Here is a 20,606-nt window from a genome sequence, read left to right as displayed (position 1 = left end):
TCCCTTTCTGATGACATGGCCCAGGAATTTAAGTTTCCTCTCATTTAGTGTTCTCATTAAAGATCTTTTTGTATGGGCACGTTGGAGTACTGTCTCATTAGTTGCCCTATCTCTATATGATATTTTCAGCATTCTTCGAAGAAACCATATTTCTGTTGTTTCTAAGTTTCTTTTGGAGTTCTGGTGTCATAGTCCATGTTTCGGAAGCAAGATTGACCAGATGTAACATTTTAGTAGCCTAAGCCTTGTTGTTATAGAAATGCGTCTGTTGGTAAAAATGGGTTTCATATTTTGTAAGTTGGTTTTGGCAATGACAAATTCTTCTTTTTATTTCTACTTTACTTCTATTTTACTTCTTGTGATATAAAGCTACCAAGGTAATTAAAGCTGGTCTTTTGTTCAATCTCTTGGTTACTGATGTACAATTGGCTGTTGGGAGTATCCTGCTGTTTTGATATTACCATACATTTGTTGTTTTATTTTACAGCTGATGGTTAGACCAAAATCTGCACTTGTTTGTACTACTTTGTCTAGGAGGATTTGTAGGTCTTCTGCAGCACTTGCTATTAGGGTGGTATCGTCGGCATATCTTATGTTGTTGATGTTAACACCTCCAATTTTTTATCCCATCTAGGTCTTCTATTTCTCTGACAATCATTTCACTATAGATATTAAACAATTCCAGTGAGGCAATGCATCCCTGTCTAATTCCTCTTTGAATTTTAGTCCACCTGCTTATATTATCATCAATTTTTACCGCCATGGATTGGTTCCAATATAAATTTTGAAGCAGTTGTTGGTCCCTTCCATCTATGTTTAGTTTAACGAGAATTTGACATAATTTTTCATGTTGCACTTTGTTGAATTCTTTAAAGAAATTAATAAAACATAAAAAGCCATCATTTTGATATTCAATTGCCCTTTCTGAAAGCATTCGTAGTATGAAAATTGTGTTCCTAGTTCCTCTATCCTCAATAAACCCATATTGTAGTTTAGACTTCTGGCCTTAACTTGTTTTTAATTCGACTGAGAACATGAAAGCACGGAGGAACATCTGGAGAAACTTCTGAAATGCCTTCTTCGCTGCCGCTGCTACTGTGTAATCCAGAACGTCTGGAGGAGAAGGCCCCGAGTCCTCGGCTTTGCTTGTTGCCCGGTGGCCGGGGCGGGATCGAAGCGCTCGGCAGAGGATGGTGCTCGGGAGGCTGTATCAGAGGGGCTGGTTGGAGGCTCGAAGTTTTTGGACGGACTCAGAGTCGGCTGTGGTCGGGTGCTTCCAATGCATTGGCAGTTGTCAGCGCCTGCAGGTTTATGGCAGAGAGAGTTTCTCCCTTTTGCCACCTGCTAGCGGGGCCATCGGGAGTCGATCGGAACTTTGAGACTTTTTTTTACCGTGCCCATGGTCTGCTCTTTGTCAAATTATGGTATTCCTTTGCACTGCTGTAACTATATGTTATAATTACGTGGTCTTGTCAGTGTTAGTCTTTGGTTTGTCCTTTTTTTGTGATATCACTCTGGAGGAACATTGTATCATTTCTTAATGCATGCATTTCCAAATAATAATAAACGAGGACTGAGTATCCTCATAATCTAAATCTAAAAAAATATACCCAACAAACTGGCCTCCACAGCTGCATGTGGCAACAAATTCCACAAATTCACCACTCTCTGGCTAAAGAAATTTCTCCGCATCTCTGTTTTCAAAGGGCGCCCCTCCATCCTGAGGCTGTGCCCTCTTGTCCTCGATTCTCCTACCATGGGAAACATCCTTTCCACATCTACTCTGTCTAGGCTATTCAACATTCGAAAGGTTTCAATGAAATCACCCACATCCTTCTGAATTCCAGCAAGTACAGACCCAGGGCCAGCAAGTGTTCCTCGTATGGTAACCCTTTCATTCCTGAAATCATCCTTGTGAACCTCCTTTGGACCTTCTCCAATGCCAGCATATCTTTTCTAAGAGGAGGGGCCCAAAACTGTTCACAATACTCAAGGTGAGGCCTCACCAGTGCCTTATAAAGCCTCAGCATCACATCCTTGCTCTTGTATTTTAGACCTCTTGAAAGGAATGCTAACATGGTATTTGCCTTCCTCACCGACTCAACCAGCAAGTTAACCTTCAGGGTGTTCTGCACAAGGATTCTCAAGTTCTTCTGCATCTCAGATTCATGGATTTTCTCTCCGCTTAGAAAATAGTCTGCATAATTATTTCTTGTAGAGAGCAGAGTTGGGTGTGTTCGTTGTAGAGAGCAGAGAGATTTGGGTGTGATTATCATAGAGGGCTGAGATTTGGGTGTGGTCATTGCTGCAGAGGACAGACAGAGTTGGATGTGGTCATTGTAGAGAACAGAGAGAGTTGGGTTAAATTCCATGGAGTCAGTATCTATGAACAGCGATGTGACACTGATACCTTATACTTTATTGTCGCCAAATAATTGATATTAGAACGTACAATCATCACAACGATATTTGATTCTGCGCTTCCCACTCCCTGGAGTACAAATCGATAGTAAATATTAAAAATTTAAATTATAAATCATAAATGGAAAATAGAAAATGGAAAGTAAGGTGGTGCAAAAAAACCAAGAGGCAGGTCCGGATATTTGGAGGGTATGGCCCAGATCCGGGTCAGGATCCGTTCAGCAGTCTTATCACAGTTGGAAAGAAGCTGTTCCCAAATCTGGCCGTACGAGTTTTCAAGCTCCTGAGCCTTCTCCCGGAGGGAAGAGGGACGAAAAGTGTGTTGGTTGGGTGGGTCGTGTCCTTGATTATCCTGGCAGCACTGCTCCGACAGCGTGCAGTGTAAAGTGAGTCCAAGGACGGAAGATTGGTTTGTGTGATGTGCTGTGCCGTGCTCATGATCTTCTGCAGCTTCTTTCAGTCTTGGACAGAACAACTTCCATACCAGGTTGTGATGCACCCTAGAAGAATACTTTCTACGGTGCATCTATAAAAATTAGTGAGGGTTTTAGGGGACAGGCCAAATTTCTTTAGCTTTCTCAGGATGTAAAGGCACTGGTGGGCCTTCTTGGCAGTGGAGTCTGCTTGGTTGGACCAAGTCAGGTCATTTGTGATATTGACCCCGAGGAACTTAAAGCTTTTGACCTGTTCCACTTGCGCACCACCGATGTAAATTGGGTTGTGCGGTCTGCTACTCCTTCTGAAGTCAACAACCAATTCTTTCGTCTTGCTGACGTTGAGGGATAGGTTATTGTCTTCGCACCATGCCACCAGGTTCTTAATTTCCTCTCTGTACTCAAACTCATCATTACCCGAGATACGGCCTACAATTGTTGTGTCAACAGTAAACTTATATATTGAGTTTGATGGAAACTTGGCTACACAATCATGGGTGTACAGTGAGTAGAGCAGGGGGCTGAGTACACAGCCTTGTGGGGCACCGGTGCTCAGAGTGATTGTAGAGGAGAGCTTGTCCCCTGAATTGTAAATATTTCCCAGTGCAGCGCAAGATTTCTGAATGATCTGAGTAATACTATCTGTGTGTATGGAACAAGAACGTACAACACCAATGAACACAATGCCAAATTTAAACTGATCCCCTTGGCCTGCACATGATCCATTTACTGTAACTCTAAAAGCCCCTTAAACACCACTGTCAGATCTGCTTCCACCTTTACCCACTCCAGGCACCTATCACTCTCTGTGTCAGAAACATGTCCCACACATCTCTTTTAAACTTTTAACTCCCTCTCATCCTAAATGCTCAGCTTGTATTTGACCGTTCTGCTCCTGGGGAAAAATGGCTGGTTACATGCCCCACCTATCCTCTCATGATCTTATAAACTTCTGTCAAGTCTTCACTCAGCCTCTGCCACTCCAAAGAAAACAATCTATGTTCGTCCAACCTCTCCTTACAGCTCATACCCTCTAATCCTGGCGTACCTCTTCTCCACATCCTTCCCGCACTGGACTGAGCAGAATTGCACACAGTACTCCAAGTGCAGCCTAACTAATGTTTTCTATAGTGTATTTATTTAGTTAACTTCCCTATCTGGAAAGGATGGGAGGTGACTAAGACCGTATCTGAAGAACAACACCTTCAGTGCTGCACTAAAGTATGTCGTGCTAAGTCTCTGGACCACAGCTCTAGCTTTAAGTGGGAAGAATGAGCAGAGTCAACAAACAAGTTAAGTTTGCGTGCTTCATACTAAATGATGTTAAACAAGCAATTAGCAAGCAGAAAAGCTTGCTAATTCAATATTTTGGAAGTAATCCAAAAGCAAGATTCCAGTCTGCTCATTAATGCCATATCACGGATTACTGTCCTTTATGCATATGCATAAACTCTAATGTCCAGAGCAAGTTAAGCCCACAGAGTTCACAGCACAGTCACAATGGACTAATCCCATTTAACAACCCTGGACACATCTTGCATGCTCAGTTAACATGAGATTGGTTTAATACTCAAGAGGCCCACCATGATTCTGCAAAACGAGCAGGTATGATTTAAGATGCACGCACAGCTTGAAATTATAATGTAATATTCTGCTGCCTGCAAGGCTACCATACAGGGTCATAGATTTATAGATCTGCCATAAGCAAATAAAAGCAGGTAAACAGCAGGACACAGAATTTACCATCTGTTACTGTTTGATATAAAGTCTGCACTGCTCTGATCACAAACAAATGTAGCTAACTTTTCAATTTGTCTTCGAGAAGGTGACAATGTAAACACTTTTTAAATTCAGTCAATATCATATCATTCGATTGCTGTATTATCCAGCATGAGGAGGTCCTGGTGGTGATGATTTGTAATGCCAGTGCAGGTCTCCTTTGGTCATGGAGACAAAGCTGAAGCAGATGCTGCAGGATCAATGAGACACAGACTGGCTATTCATTTCTGGACGCAGGATATCATTCACCAAACTACCCGGGCCACAGCTGGTCAAGCATCAACTTTATCAGCCATATTTATTAAACATATATTAGGAACTTGCTGTGGTGTGTTGATGTGACACGCAGCAAAATAATATGAACATTCAATAATTATAAAGAATGAATAATTATGTAAAGTACAGTTATGGAATAAAATATGCATAAATACCAGCTTGTATTTACAGTGTTATGAGAAGTGGTTTAAAGTGTTTCCTGTGCAGTGCAGTGACTGGGGTAATAGATAGATGGGGTAGAGGGTACAAATTATAATGGCTGATCAGACTAACTGGCTGGGGAAAGAAACTTTTAAGATGGAAGGAGGTTTTTGTTTTAACAGCCCGATAATGCTCCTCAGAAAAGGCAGTTTTCTGGGTGGGTAGGTTCACAATGATTTTTACTGCTCACACATGTATCCTGCAGCGATGGCAGACTATTACCTTTTCTGCTGACCTGACAGCTTGCTGTAGTTTTTGTACTTTGTGAGGGGGTGCTGCGCCAAACCAGACAGTGATGGCTGATATGAGCACGCTCTCTGATGGCAGTGTAGAATTTCACTAGCTGGAATGTTACCAGCTGCTGCAAGAACTACACGCATCCTCTGCCAAGTCTTTTTGTTCATGATGGAGTTATGGTTCTCCCAAATGAGGTTCTGCAAATCAATGATGCCTGGGAATTTAAGTGTTAAAATGGGGCTATCTGTAACATTGTTGATGATGAGTGTGTGGACAGGAGACACATTTCTCCTGGTCCATGTGCATCTCTACAGCTTTGAAGACATTCAGCTTCAAGTTGTTGTGATTGTACTAGGTCACTAGTTTGTTTACTTCCCAGTCACTTCTGCTGACTGATCCGATGACAGTGGTGTTGTCGACAAACTTTATCAGTTTAACTGACAGATCACTGGAAATACAGTCATTGGTGTATAGAGAAACTAAGAGAGAGGAGAGAACGTACCCTGTAGTACACCAGCACTGAGTGAGCTGGATGTGGAGTTGCGCTTGTCCTGTCTTACGTATTGCCTCCTGTCAGAGAGGAAGTTTGTGATCCACCAGCCCGTGGGTTCTAGAACATTAAGTTTGGATAAGCTCAGGAACTGAACTGAGAGTCATTTTCTCTTCTCCTTCTTCTGTTAGGAACATGAACCACTGGACTCAAGGACAATTTATCTGACAATAACAAACCAATGTCAAGACTAAAGTACCAGTGCCAGATACACCCTGATGTAATAAAATGCTCTGTATGGATGGCATGCAAAACAAAATTTTCACTGTGCTTCCAAAATACGTGTGACAAAAATAAAGCAACTCGCTATTTACTGGCTTATCAACTAATGATCTGTTAATTTATCCCCGGGTTAAGACTTACATTTCTTTGAGTAACACACGCAAAATGCTGGAGGAACTCAGCAGGCCAATCAGCATCTATGGAAAAGACTGAACAGTTGACGTTCCAGGCCGAGACCCTTCATCAGGACTGGTCCTGCTGAGTTCCTCCAGTATTTGGTGCGTGCTGATTTGGATTTTCAGCATCGGCAAATTTTCTCTTGTTTAGAATTCCTTGATGCATCTTGAACATTTCGCCTGAACGTTCAAAGCGATCTCCCTCTAATAATTGTTTTATTCTGCTCAGTTATTGCCAAATGCTAAGCAAGACATTGCACAAAAGCATGCGAGGAATAAGATACCCGACTAAGCCAGCTGGTTTGCCTTTTCGTTTAGGACTCCAATTTGGTAAACAGATAATTATATTTACTAAGTTGATATAAAAAATTAACAGTCTTCAGTGTGGTAAACCACGTATATATGTTGTAACTCGGTTACCTGTCTGGACACACACCTCTGCTGACTGCCCCTGTGGCTCCTCCCACAAAGTCCTGTATAAAGGTGTTCGCCTTGCCCCTCCCCCTCAGTCCGGGGGCAGACACTCACTGTGGAGGTCGTATTGTACAGCGAATAAAAGCATTTCAGTATTTTTACCAAACCTCAGTCTTTTGGAGTAATTGAAGGTGCTTCAATTTTATTCGCTGTACGTTTTAAAACATGGAACAGTCCCTGAGACCAGAAAAATTGGACCTCGATCCGCAAATGCCTGAAGCTGGAAACGCTTTCGAACTCTGGCTGGCCTGCTTCGAAGCGTATCTAGAGGAGATTAAAGCGACCGACCCCGTAGCGAAGCGCAGAGTTCTACTCTCCAGGGTCAGTCCACAGGTCTATTCACTGATCAGAGACCGGCCGAACTACGACGGCGCGATGAACGCACTCAAAAGACAATACTTGCGGCCGATAAACAGCGTCTATGTTCGGCACCGTTTAGCGACACGGCAACAACGGTCCAGGGAATTGAGTGCTGAGTTTGTCTGGGCCCTACGGACGCTCGTGCGAGCCTGCAATTGCCAGGAGCTGACGGCGGCGCAGCATGCAGAACTCCTAGTGAGAGACGCCTTCGTCACGGGGACCAGGTCAGTGTACGTGCGCCAGCGGCTGCTGGAAAAAGCCGATCTTACCCTAAGTTCAGCGATCGAGCTGGCTGATACATTGGAGGTCGCCCTGCATAACTCCGAGGCTCTCCAGGCACGCGATCCCCCGATGGCCTCGTGGGCGCCGCAGACCCCGCAACCCGCCGGTGAATCGACCTTTGCTGCAGCCAGTCGTGAGTCCGCGAAGTGCTACTTCTGCGGACTGGAGAAGCACCACCAGAAACGCTGCGCAGCCCGACAAGCTACCTGCTCCAGCTGCGGAAAGAAGGGCCACTTCGCCAAGGTCTGTAAGTCAAAACCGCAAGCAGGATCGAGCAGCGCCGCGTGCGAGACGTGGGGGTCGCCATCTTCCCTGCACACTGCCACCACGTGCCAGACATGGGGGCCGCCATCTTCGCTGCACACCGCCACCACGTGCGAGACATGGGGGTGGCCATCTTGGTCGGCGCCACCTCCCACCGCCTATGACCAACGAGTGCTCATGGGACACCCCACCACGTAGGACCAAGACAGCGACCCCACCCTGGCTTCCATGACCCTCGACCAAAGTGCTCCCCACCAGCTCGCAAGGTCAATGATGGACATCCTGGTGGAGGGACGCAGGACAAGCTGCCTGTTTGACACAGGCAGCTCGGAGAGTTTTATCCACCCGGCCATGGTGCAGCATTGTGGACTCATGATACGGCCGGTAAGTCAGAGGGTCACCATGGCCTCCGGATCGCATACAACAGACATCCGGGGGGGGGGGGTTGTGTAGCGACACTAGTGGTGCAGGGCACAGAATATCGGGACTTTAAGTTACTGGTCATGCCTCAACTGTGTGCTCCTGTGCTGTTGGGGTTGGACTTCCAGAGCCAACTGAAAAGCGTAACAATGAAGTATGATGGGCCCCTCCCACCAATCACTGTCGTAAATCCTCTGTTTTGTAGAGATATGTCACATACCCCGCTACTGACCACACACACACACCGACCCGCGCATCCCACCCAACATCATGCCAACTGCCACACTACCGACACCACTTGCGGCCTCTCCACCCTCAGGATCCCTCCTTCACCGCTGTTCGCCAACCTGACCCCCGACTGTAAACCTGTGGCAACTAAAAGCAGGAGGTACAGCGCGGGGGACAGAGCTTTCATTAAGTCGGAGGTGCAGCGGCTGCTCAGGGAGGGGGTCATTGAGGCGAGCACAAGTCCTTGGAGGGCGCAGGTGGTGGTTGTTCGGAATGAGGAGAAGAATAGGATGGTCGTGGACTATAGCCAGACCATCAATAGGTTCACGCAGCTCGACGCGTACTCTCTATCCCGCATCGCGGATATGGTCAATCAGATAGCACAGTACAAGGTGTACTCAACCATAGACCTAAAATCCGCTTACCATCAGCTCCCCATCCGTCGGGAGGACCGCCCTTACACTGCCTTCGAGGCGGACGGCAGGCTTTATCAATTCCTGCGCGTCCCCTTTAGTGTCACGAATGGTGCATCTGTCTTCCAGAGGGCAATGGACCGGATGGTGGACCAGTGCCAACTGAAGGCCATGTTCCTATATCTGGATAACATCACCATCTGCGGTCACGACCAGCAGGATCACGACAACAACCTCCAAAAATTTCTCCAGGCAGCCAAATCTTTCAACCTCACCTATAACAAGGACAAGTGTGTATTTGGGACCACCCGACTTGCTATCCTTGGGTGTGTCGTGGAGAATGGAGTCATTGGCCCTGACCCCGACCGTATGCGCCCCTTGTTGGAACTCCCTCTTCCCAATACCCTCAGAGCCCTCAAAAGGTGCCTGGGCTTCTTTTCATATTACGCCCAATGGGTCACTAACTATGCAGACAAGGCCTGCCCCTGGTCAAGTCCACCACATTCCCCCCCTCTGCCGAGGCCCACGCGGCCTTCAGCCACATAAAAGGGGACATTGCCAAAGCAGCAATGCATGCGGTGGATGAGGCCATTCCCTTCCAAGTAGAGAGTGAAGCCTCTGACTTTGCCCTGGCTGCTACCCTCAACCAGGCAGGATGACCAGTGGCGTTCTTCTCCCGTACCCTTCAAGGCCCTGAAATTCGGCACTCTGTGGTAGAGAACGAGGCCCAGGCCATAGTGGAAGCTATAAGGCACTGGAGGCACTATCTTGCCGGCAAAAGGTTCACCCTGCTAACTGACCAGCGCTCAGTTGCGTTCATGTTTAATAATCAGCAGCAGACCAAAATCAAAAATGATAAAATTCTGAGGTGGAGAATCGAACTCTCCACCTACAACTATGACATCATGTACAGACCTGGGAAGCTCAACGAGCCCTCCGATGCCCTATCCCGGGGAACATGTGCCAGCGCACAGATCGACCGGCTATACACCCTACATGTAGACCTTTGCCACCTGGGAGTCACCCGGCTTTTCCACTTCATGAAAGCCCGGAACCTGCCTTACTCCCTTGAGGAGATCAGGATGATGACCAGGGACTGCCAAGTCTGCGCAGAGTGCAAACCGCACTTCTACCGACCCGAAAAGGCACAACTCATCAAGGCCACCCGCCCCTTTGAGCGACTGAGTGTTGACTTTAAGGGCCCCCTTCCCTCCACCGACCGCAATGTGTACTTTCTTAATGTAATTGACGAGTACTCGCGGTTCCCCTTCTCCATCCCCTGCGCCGACACCACTACCATGTCAGTTATAAAAGCCCTGAGCAAGCTCTTCACTCTGTTCGGATACCCATGCTATATTCACAGTGACAGAGGGTCCTCGTTATGAGTGATGAGCTGCGCCAATACCTACTGGCTAGGGGAATTACAACCAGTAGGACCACGAGCTATAATCCCCGGGGGAATGGACAGGTAGAGAAGGAGAATGGCACAGTGTGGAAAGCCACACTGTTAGCCCTCAGGTCAAAGGGACTGCCGGTCTCTCGCTGGCAGGAGGTCCTTCCCGAGGCACTCCACTCCATCCGCTCCCTGTTATGCACTGCCACCAATGCCAGCCCTCATGAGTGGCTCTTTTCGTTTCCCAGAAAATCGACCACTGGAACCACCCTACCATCTTGACTGACGTCCCCGGGGCCAGTGCTGCTCCGGAAACATGCGAGGAGCAATAAATACTCCCCGATAGTCGAGAGGGTTCACTTGCTTCATGCGAACCCCCAGTATGCCTATGTGGTTTTACCTGATGGGCGGGAGGACACGGTCTCCATCCGCGACCTGGCGCCCGCAGGAGCTCCAGGCCCCTACCCTGAACACTCCGTGGTGACTATTGGCCCCGTACCCACCAACGTATGTACCTACGAGACACCGTGCACCCGAAACCCTATACAGACACCACACGACACTCCCATACCAGGCGAGACGCACACGCACGAGGGATTACCGACGCCTAACGTGCTGGCACCTGAAGTCAGGCCGGAGCCAGCACAACCGCCATCGCCAGTGCAATCACCGCCCGTGCTACATAGATCACAGCGACGGACTCGACCGCCTGATAGACTTAACCTGTAAATATACTTCTTGTAAATATTGTCAGTCACTTCACCCCGCGAGACTCTTTTTAAAAAAAGGAGGGGTGAATGTGGTAAACCATGTATATATGTTGTAACTGGGTTACCTGTCTGGACACACCCCTCTGCTGACTGCCCCTGTGGCTCCTCCCACAGAGTCCTGTATAAAGGTGCTCGCCTTGCCCCTCCCCCTCAGTCCGGGGGCAGACACTCACTGTGGAGGTCGTATTGTACAGCGAATAAAAGCCTTTCAGTATTTTACCAAACCTCAGTCTTTTGGAGTAATTGAAGGTGCTTCATTCAGAAAGGTAAATAGTCATAGGTTTGAATCACCTTCACTTAAACATGGCAGGGTTAGTCTTAAAGCAAGATTGTGCTGGAAACAGAGAGGCAAGAATAATTTTATTAGTTTTATTCATTATACTGGGAAATTCAGTTTAGCAGAAGCAACTCAATTTTATTCACAGAATCAGAAAGAAAGGCAGAGGCTCAAATTTACTGATAAATGATTACACCATACAGGAATTGATTATCACACTGCTTGAGTTTAGATACTGCTTTGTCTGTTGTGAATGTAAATAAATATACTAATTAAACCTGCATGTGTTTTCAGCCACAATAAATTAACTGGGAGGAAAGTAACCAGTTTCTACAAACTAACAGTCAAATCTTACAGTGAGATAATTGTAAAAGCTCTCATTGTAACTTGTTACTGGTGGAAATCTAATCCCGTACATGGAATGAGGAGCGGAAGCAAAAGTAGACCAGTGGGTCCCATCACTCCATTAGTCCCCATGATCTGGCACAATCCCCATACATCTCAACCTCTCCACACTCCAAATAACCAAGATGTTGGAAGAAAACATTTCCAAATACAACCATTTTCAGTTTATTATTATTATCAGATGTACCAAGGTACACTGAAAACTTCCTTCTGCACCTTATTCCTACAGATCATTTCATTACAACAGCGCACTGGGGTAATACAAAGAAAAGCAATAACGTAATGCAGTTTGATGTCACAGTGACGGAGAAAGTCCAGTGTAGGCAAACAGTAAATTGTAAACCACAATGAGGTAGGTCATGAGGCAAGAGTCCATCCTGTCATACAAGAGGTCAAGTTCATATTCTTATAACCATGGAATAGAAGCTGCCCTTAAGTTTGGTGGGATAAGCATTTGTATTGTCTGTTCAATGGGAGGGGGTAATGTACAGGGTGGGTGAGGTTTTTAATTGTGTTGACTACCTTATCAAGGCAGCAAGAAGCGTAGACAGAGTCTTTGGAAGGGAGGCTGTTTTTCATTATGTGCTGAGCTGTGTCCACAACTTCCTGCAGTTTCCTGTAGTCTCAGGTTGACCAGTTGCCATGCCAGGCTGTGGTGCATCAGATAGGATGCTTTCAATGGTTCATCTGTAAAGAACGATGAGGGTCAGCGGGAACATGCTGAGTTTATTTAGACTCCTGAGGAAGTAGAGGGACTGGTGCACTTTCTTGGCCATGGCGTCAACATGCTTAGACTAGGACAGGATATTAGTAATATTTACACTGAGGAGTTTGACGCTGTCAACTATCTCCACCTCAGCACTGCTGATTAAACAGGAGCATGTGCTCTGCCTGCTCCTGAAGTCAAGGACCAGCTGATTTCTTCTGCCGATATCGAGGGAACAGTTGTTGCCATTAACCACGCCACTCAGTCTCTACTTTCTCATCGTTCTTTGAGATACGGCCCACAACCCACAATCCGAAAGATGGAGCTAGAGCAGAGCCTGAGCACATAATCGTGAATGTAAATTAGGGGACTGAGGACACAGCCTGGGGTGTGGGGGTGGGGGTGCACAAGTCATTCAGTAAGCTGCGGACTCATTTTCAGCTGTGGTTCAAATGGCAGCATTCCCGTAAAAGGTTTTTATTAACAGCAAGTTTCCCTATAGAGACTGAAGCACTGAACTGAAGTCCGGTTCTACAATGAAGTGCCAAAGGAGAGCTGTCTGGTCAGAGGCTCTGTCCTTCAGACTACATGGTAAAATGAGACTCTCTTTCGGCTGAATGAAAAGTGCTCCCCTATTTAAAGTGCCCAATATTTATCCTTCCCTCACTCTCAGAAACTATGATTGGGCTGAATCACGATAACTGAGAGCTGACACTGGCTGTTGGCCATTTGTGGCTTGCTTCTTTACTGGCATCTGAGCACGTTTAGAGGTCTGAAACCAGGCCATCTCATCCTTTACTTCACACTGTGCACAGTCACTGGAGAATGGGACAGCTCATGCACCACCCCAGACAAGAAAGGATGGAAAACTAGCTGGTACAGCTGAAAGCTGCCATGACATAGTAGAGAAAAAGATAAGTGCAGATTAGTGTTTGAGTTATTTCACATCATTTAAATACTTCTAACTTTTCCTCGTTTTCTTAAATTCTAAATAATTCTTTGTTTTAGTGTCTTCCCCCTTCATTTTCAGTCCTGAAGAAGGGTTTCTGCCCGAAACATTGACTGTTAATTCATTTCCATAGATATTGCCTGACCTGCTGAGTTCCTCCAGCATTTAGTGTGCGTAGCTTTGGATTTCCAGCATCTGTAGGATTTCTCATGTTTATAATTCTTTGTTAGCTATTTAAATCTAATTGAGTGGCTCTGACTATCAGATTGGAAGCAGCCAGAACCCAAAGGCTGTCAGAGTATTCTGGGAGATGGGGCATTCTCATTCTCACTATGTAAAACACACACTGTCTCCAGTCTACAGAGAGCCTTCTCGCCGGGCAAGTCCACCTCCAGAAAGAGACCTAGCTATGTGTAGGATCTTGCCATGTACAAATTGAACTTGCACTAGTGTTGTTGTGTAAGTTCTGTATAATTTATGTTAATTTAAGTTTATGTTAACTGGTGTTTGTCAGGTTTGTAATGTACTGTGCTGCTGCTGTGAAAGCTAACTTGCATGGCATTTATACCTTACGTATATTTGCCTCGATAATTAACTTGAACTTGAAGGCTGTTATGCCTACATCAGTGGTGGTGCTTTGAGAAGCTTCTCACTGCTATGAATCACTGAGATGTGTCTGGAGATTGTGAGAAGCACTGTAGAAATGTGCACCTTGAAAATTTCAATCAAATCATCCTTCAAATTCTAAACTTCACCGACTACTTGCTTAGTTTGTGTAATAGCTACTTGAAATTTAACCCTCACTCCCCCCAGGGCTACTACATCCTTCCTTTCAATTGTGGGATTGAGTTTAAGAGCCGAGAGGTAATGTTACAGCTATATAGGACCCTGGTCAGACCCCACTTAGAGTACTGTGCTTAGTTCTGGTCACCTCACTACAGGAAGGATGTGGAAACCATAGAAAGGGTGCAGAGGAGATTTACAAGGATGTTGCCTGGATTGCGGAGCATGCCTTATGAGAATAGGTTGAGTGAACTCGGCCTTTTCTCCTTGGAGCGACGGAGGATGAGAGGTGACCTGATAGAGGTGTATAAGATGATGAGAGGCATTGATCGTGTGGATAGTCAGAGGCTTTTTTCCCAGGGCTGAAATGGCTAGCATGAGAGGGCACAGTTTTAAGGTGCTTGGAAGTAGGACAGAGGAGATGTCAGGGATAAGCTTTTTACTCAGAGAGTGGTGAGTGCGTAGAATGGGCTGCCGGCAACGGTGGTGGAGACGGATACGATAGGATCTTTTAAGAGACTCCTGGACAGGTACATGGAGCTCAGAAAAATAGAGGGCTATGGATAACCCTAGTAATTTCTAAGGTAGGGACATGTTCGGCACAGCTTTGTGGGCCTGTATTGTGCTGTAGGTTTTCTATGTTCTATGTTTCTATGTTCTAAACTGCGGGATCCACAGCTGATCCCAGTGCTGCAGAGGTGGGACTCACAGCTGATCCCAGTGCTACAAGGGTGCCACCCACAGCATATCTCAGTGCTACACGGGTGCGACCCACAGTAGATCCCAGTGCTACAGGAGTGGGACCCAGAGCTGATCACAGTTACAGGGGTAGTAACCAGAGCTGCTGCCAGTGCTAACAGGGTGCCATCCCAGTGCTACAAGTATGGGAGCAGAGCTGATCTCATTACTACAGAGCTGGGCATGAGATTAGGCCACTTGGGCTTCTGTCTCCTGGATATAAAGGCCAGTGTTTCCAACAGACTTATGATTATTTTCTCTTCTAGTATTTGTCTAATAAGTTTTTGCAATGGAAAATCTGGCTAACTAGTAAGCCCTAATTGTTCATGTGACATATACTGATGACCCACCTTCTCTGACCTGTCGAGCTCAAGCAGGCTAATAATGTGGACAGAATCTAATTTGTTCATTATGAGATATATCAATCAAATTAATTAAAGTTTTCTTGTCATGCAAGCCCCTCACAGTTCTTAAATTTGCGTTACAACTCACCTTCCACTGGATGTTTTAATAACTGCAGCTCGCTGAGGTTGTCTGATATTGCTGTCAGTTTTGCGTTTTGTTCTGATTCAGTGAAGGAGTTAAGTGGCACTCTGTCAGATGATTAATTTATCAGTTGTCAAATGTATTTATGAAGAGTGACAGCAGCTAACTACTGCTAAGTTAACATTCCGACCCAGTAGTGGAGCATATTTAAATAATGTGGTGAAGTATCAAACTATGATGTGTTAATAATTGCAGGTTTCCTTCTTAAACGCTGAAGATGAGGAAAGTATTCTCAGAACAGAGCAAGTTGACAGCTTGAAATTAACATTGTATAAGCCTCCCTTTGCAATTTGCATTGTTAATGTGCACAGTATTGAACTGATAAAAATACAGATAAGTTCCTTAACTAGACAATACAAAGCAAAATGCTTTCAATAATTATTTCATTTTATTATCAGACTGGAAATTTTTGTTTCTTCAGAATAAAAAGGAAATTATTCCCCGTCAGGCTTGGCTCAAGTTTTTGGGTCAATGTCTTGCTCTGGAGACTCGAACACCTCTATGTGGTAGTAAGGTAGTTTCAGACAGTGCCTTTTAGATAACATAACATCAGTGACTACACCCGAAAAGCTGTAAAGTGCACTTTGGAGTATCAATGAGTAAAATTTGAAGTGGCATTCCACAGAGTGAAGGTAAACCACATTCCACTTTCAAAGGAAAGAACAGTTTGCGAGTGACACTAAAATTGGGGGTATGGTGGGCCGTGAAGAAGGTTGCCAATGATTACAAGAGGATCGTGATCAACTGGGAAAGTTGGCCAAGGAATGGCAAATAGAATTTAATTTGACAAGTGTGAAGTGTTGCATTTTGGGAAGTTAACAGGGTAAGGCTTACACTGTAAATGGCAGGGTCCTGGAGAGTGTTGGAACGAAGACACCGAGGGGGGCAAGTGCCCTGAAAGTGGCAACACAGATATACAGGGTGGTGAAGAAGGCAATTGGTACACGTGCCTTTAGTGGTCAAGGCAATGAAAACAAGACTGGTGTGATAATGGGACTGCTATTGTCTGCAGTTCTGGTGGACGAGCAACAAGAACAATATCAGCAAGCTGGAAAGGGTGTGGAAAGCAACCACGAAGCCGCTGCTGGGACTGGACGGTTTGAGTTACAAAGATAAACTGGACAGGATGAAACCTTTTCTCTAGATCAGAAGACTGAGAGTGGTCTTGTTCAAAGTTGAAAGTAAATTTATAATCAAAGTACATATATGTCACCATGCACAGCTGTGAGATTCATTTTTTGTGGGCATTCACAGTAAATACAAGAATCAATGAAGGACCACACCCAGCAGGACAGAAAGACAACAAACTGTGCAAATACAAAGAGAAAAAAAGAAATAATAACAGTAGTGATAATAATTAAATAAGAATTAAGAACAGAGTTGAAGAGTCCTTGAAAGTGAGTGCAAGAGAAGATGGCGGTGCGACGCAGCGCACAGCGGCCACTCCGGAATGAATATCTATTACTTGTCAAGTAGGGTGCCGTGCACAATCCTGATTTGATGGAGACGGACGTGAGAGCACGGAGGAACATCTGCTGAAACTTCTGAAATGCCTGTTGCACTGCCATTGCTACTGTGTGATCCAGAATCTCCGGAGGGGAAGGCCCCGAGTCCTCGGCTTTGCTTGTTGCTCGGCGGCCGGAGTGGGGTCGAAGCGCTCGGCAGAGATGGTGCTCGGTGTCGGAGGGCTGGTCAGAGGCTCGAAGTTTTCAGATAGACTCAGAGTTGGGCTGTGGTCGGGTGCTTCCAGGGTGCTGCATCGGCAAGTTTGCGGCGCTGGAGGTTCATGGCAGGGAGAGTTTTTCTTCCTCCTACTGTCTGCGTGAGATGTTGGGGCTATCGGAACCCTGAGACATTTTTTTACCGTGCCCGTGGTCTGCTATTATCAAATTATGGTATTGCTTTGCACTGTTGTAACTGTATGTTATAATTATGTGGTTTTTGTCAATTTTAGTCTTGGTCTGTCTTGTGTTTCTGTGATATCATACTGGAGGAACATTGTATCATTTCTTAATGCATGCATTTCTAAATGACAATAAACGAGGACTGAGTGTCCTCATAATCTAAAATAATCTAAATCTAAATATGTTGTAGGAACAGATCAGTGATGGGGCAAGTGAAATTGAGAGAAGTTATCCCCACTGGTTTAAGAGCCTGATGGCTGAGGGGTAATAAATGTTTCTGAACTTGGTAATATGGGTCCTGAGCCTCCTGTATCTTCTGTCTGATGGCAGCAATGAGAAGAGAGCCTGGCCTGGGTGGTGTGGCTCCTTGACGATGGATTCTGCTTTTCTGCAACAGTGCTCCATCTAGAAGTGCTCATTGGTGGGGAGGGCTTTACCTGTGATGGACTGAGGCTTTTCTGTTAAAGAAAATTGGTGTTTCCATTCCAGGCCATATTGCAACCAAGCAATATATTCTTCACCACACATCTTTAGAAGTTTTTAAAATTTTAGATAACATGCCAAATCTTTGCAAACTTCTTAGAAAGGAGAGGCATTACTGTGGTTTCTTTGTAACGCTACTTACGTGCTGGAGCCAGGACAGATCCTCTGAGATCATAACACCAAGGAATTTAAAGTCCCTGACCCTCTCCACATTTCATTCCCCAGATGAGGATAGGCAAATAGACCTCCAGGTTCCTCCTCCTGAAGTCAAAAATCAGCTCCTTGGTTTTGCTGGCATTAAGAGAGAGGTTGTTGTTGTGGCACCACTCAGTCGGATTTTCAATCTCCCTCCTATGTGCTGAGTCAGCAACGCCTTTGATTCAGCCTATGACAGTAGTGCCATCAGCTAATTTCAGAATGGCACTGGAGCTGTGCTTGGCCTCACACTCATCAGTATGAAGTGAGTAGTCTAAGCACACAGCCCTGTGCTGATGGAGACTGTGGAGCAGATGCTGTTGCCAATCCGAACTGACTGGGGTCTGCACCGCAGGAAATTCAGGATCCAGTTCCACAAAGAAGTATTGAGGCCAGGGACCTGAGGCTTATTGATTAGTTTCAAGAGGATGGATGTGGAATGCTGATCTGCAGTCAATGAAGAACATCCTGGTGTTTGGACCTGCACTGTCTGGATGTTGAGTGGAGAAGCAGAGAGATTGCATCTGCAGTTAACCTGCTATGATGGAAGGCAAAGAGCAGCAAATGGAACCTGCTCCTCGGGCAAGAATAACGCAATTCATCACCACCAACCTCTCCAGGCACTTCATTACAGTTAAAGATGGTCATGCCAAATAAAATCCAGACCGGCCCAGGGAGAGAAGGGACAGTATCACAGATAATTTCGGGGGGAGAAGGGACAGTGTACAGACAATGACAGGGAGAGAAGGACAGTGTTACAGACAATGACAGGAGAGACGGAATCGTGTTACAGGTAATGACAGGAGAGAAGGGACAGTGTTACAGGTAATGACAGATAGAGAAGGGACAGTGTCACAGGTAATGACAGGGAGAGAAGGGACAGTGTCACAGGTAATGACCGGGAGAGAAGGGACAGTGTCACAGACAACAACAGGAGAGAAGAGACACTGTTACAGGTAATGACATGGAGAAAAGGGACAGTGTTACAGACTATGACAGGGACAGAAGGGACAGTGTTAAAGGTAATGACAGACAGAGAAGGAACAGTGTCACAGACAATGACAGGAGAGAAGGGACAGTGTTACAGGTAATGACAGGGAGAGAAGGGACAGTGCACAGACAATGACAGCAGAGAAGGGACAGTATTACAGGTAATGACAGGGAGAGAAGGGACAGTGTTACAGGTAATAACAGGGAGAGAAAGGACAGTGTCACAGGTAATGACAGGGAAAGAAGGGACACTGTCATAGACAATGACAGGGAGAGAAGAGACAGTGTCGCTGGTAATGACAGGAGAGAATGGACAGTATTACAGTTAATGACAGGAGAGAAGAAACAGTGTTGCAGGTAATGACAGGGAGAGAAGGGACAGTGTCACAGGTAATGACAGGGAGAGAAGGGACAGTGTCACAGGTAATGACAGGGAGAGAGGGGACAGTGTTACAGGTAATGACAAGGAGAGAAAGGACAGTGTCGCAGACAATGACAGGGAGAGAAGGGACAGTGTCGCAAGCAATGACACAGAGACAAGGGACAGTGTCACAGACAATGACAGGGAGAGAAGAGACATTGTTACAGGTAATGTCACGAGAGAAGGGACAGTGTCACACACAATGACAGAGAGAGAAGGGACAGTGTTACAGGTGATGACAAAGAAAGAAAGGACAGTGTTACAGGTAATGACAGGAGAGAAGGGACAGTGTTACAGACAATGACAGGGAGAGAAGGGACTGTGTTAAGACAATGACAGGGAGAGAAGGGACAGTGTCACAGGTAATGACAGGAGAGAAGGGACACTGTTACAGACATAGACAGGGAGAGAAGGGACTGTATCACAGACAATGAGAGGGAAAGAAGGGACAGCGTTACAGACAATGACAAGGAGAGAAGAGACAGAGTCACTGACAATAACAGGGAGAGAAGGGACAGTGTCACAGGTAATGACAGGAGAGATGGGAGAGTGTCACTGACAATGACAAGGAGGGAAAAGACAGTGTTACAGGTAATGATAGGAGAGAAGGTACAGTGTTGCAGATACTGTCAGGGAGAGAAGGCACAGTGTCACTGACAATGACAGGGAGAGAAGGCAATGTGTTACAGGTAATGACAGGAAGGGAAGGGACACTGTTATAGATATTGACAGGGAGAGAAGGGACTGTGTCACAGACAATGACAGCGAGAGAAGGGACAGTGTTACAGGTAATGACAGGAGAGAAGGGACAGTGTCACAGGTAATCACAGGGAGAGAAGGGACAGTGTCACAGATAATAACAGGGAGTGAAGGGACAGGGTCTCAGACAATGACAGGGAGAGAAGGGACAGTGTTACAGGTAATGGCAGGGAGAGAAGGGACAGGGTTACAGGTAATCACGGAGAGAAGGGACAGTGTCACAGGTAATGACAGGGAGAGAAGGGACACCGTTACAGACAATGACAAGGAGAGATGGGATAGCGTTACAGACAATGACAAGGAGAGAAGAGACAGAGTCACTGACAATGACAGGGAGAGAAGGGACAGTGTCACAGGTAATGACAGGAGAGATGGGACAGTGTTACTGACAATGACAAGGAGGGAAGGGGCAGTGTTACAGGTAATGACAGGAGAGAAAGTACAGTGTTGCAGATAATGTCAGGGAGAGAAGGGACAGTGTCACAGACAATGAAAGGGAGGAAAGGGACAGTGTCACAGGCAATGACAGAGAGAGAGGGACGGTGTCACG

Source organism: Mobula birostris, chromosome 19, assembly GCF_030028105.1.
Source record: "Mobula birostris isolate sMobBir1 chromosome 19, sMobBir1.hap1, whole genome shotgun sequence".
Lineage (NCBI taxonomy): Eukaryota > Metazoa > Chordata > Chondrichthyes > Myliobatiformes > Myliobatidae > Mobula > Mobula birostris.
Note: the sequence above shows the minus strand (reverse complement) of the source record.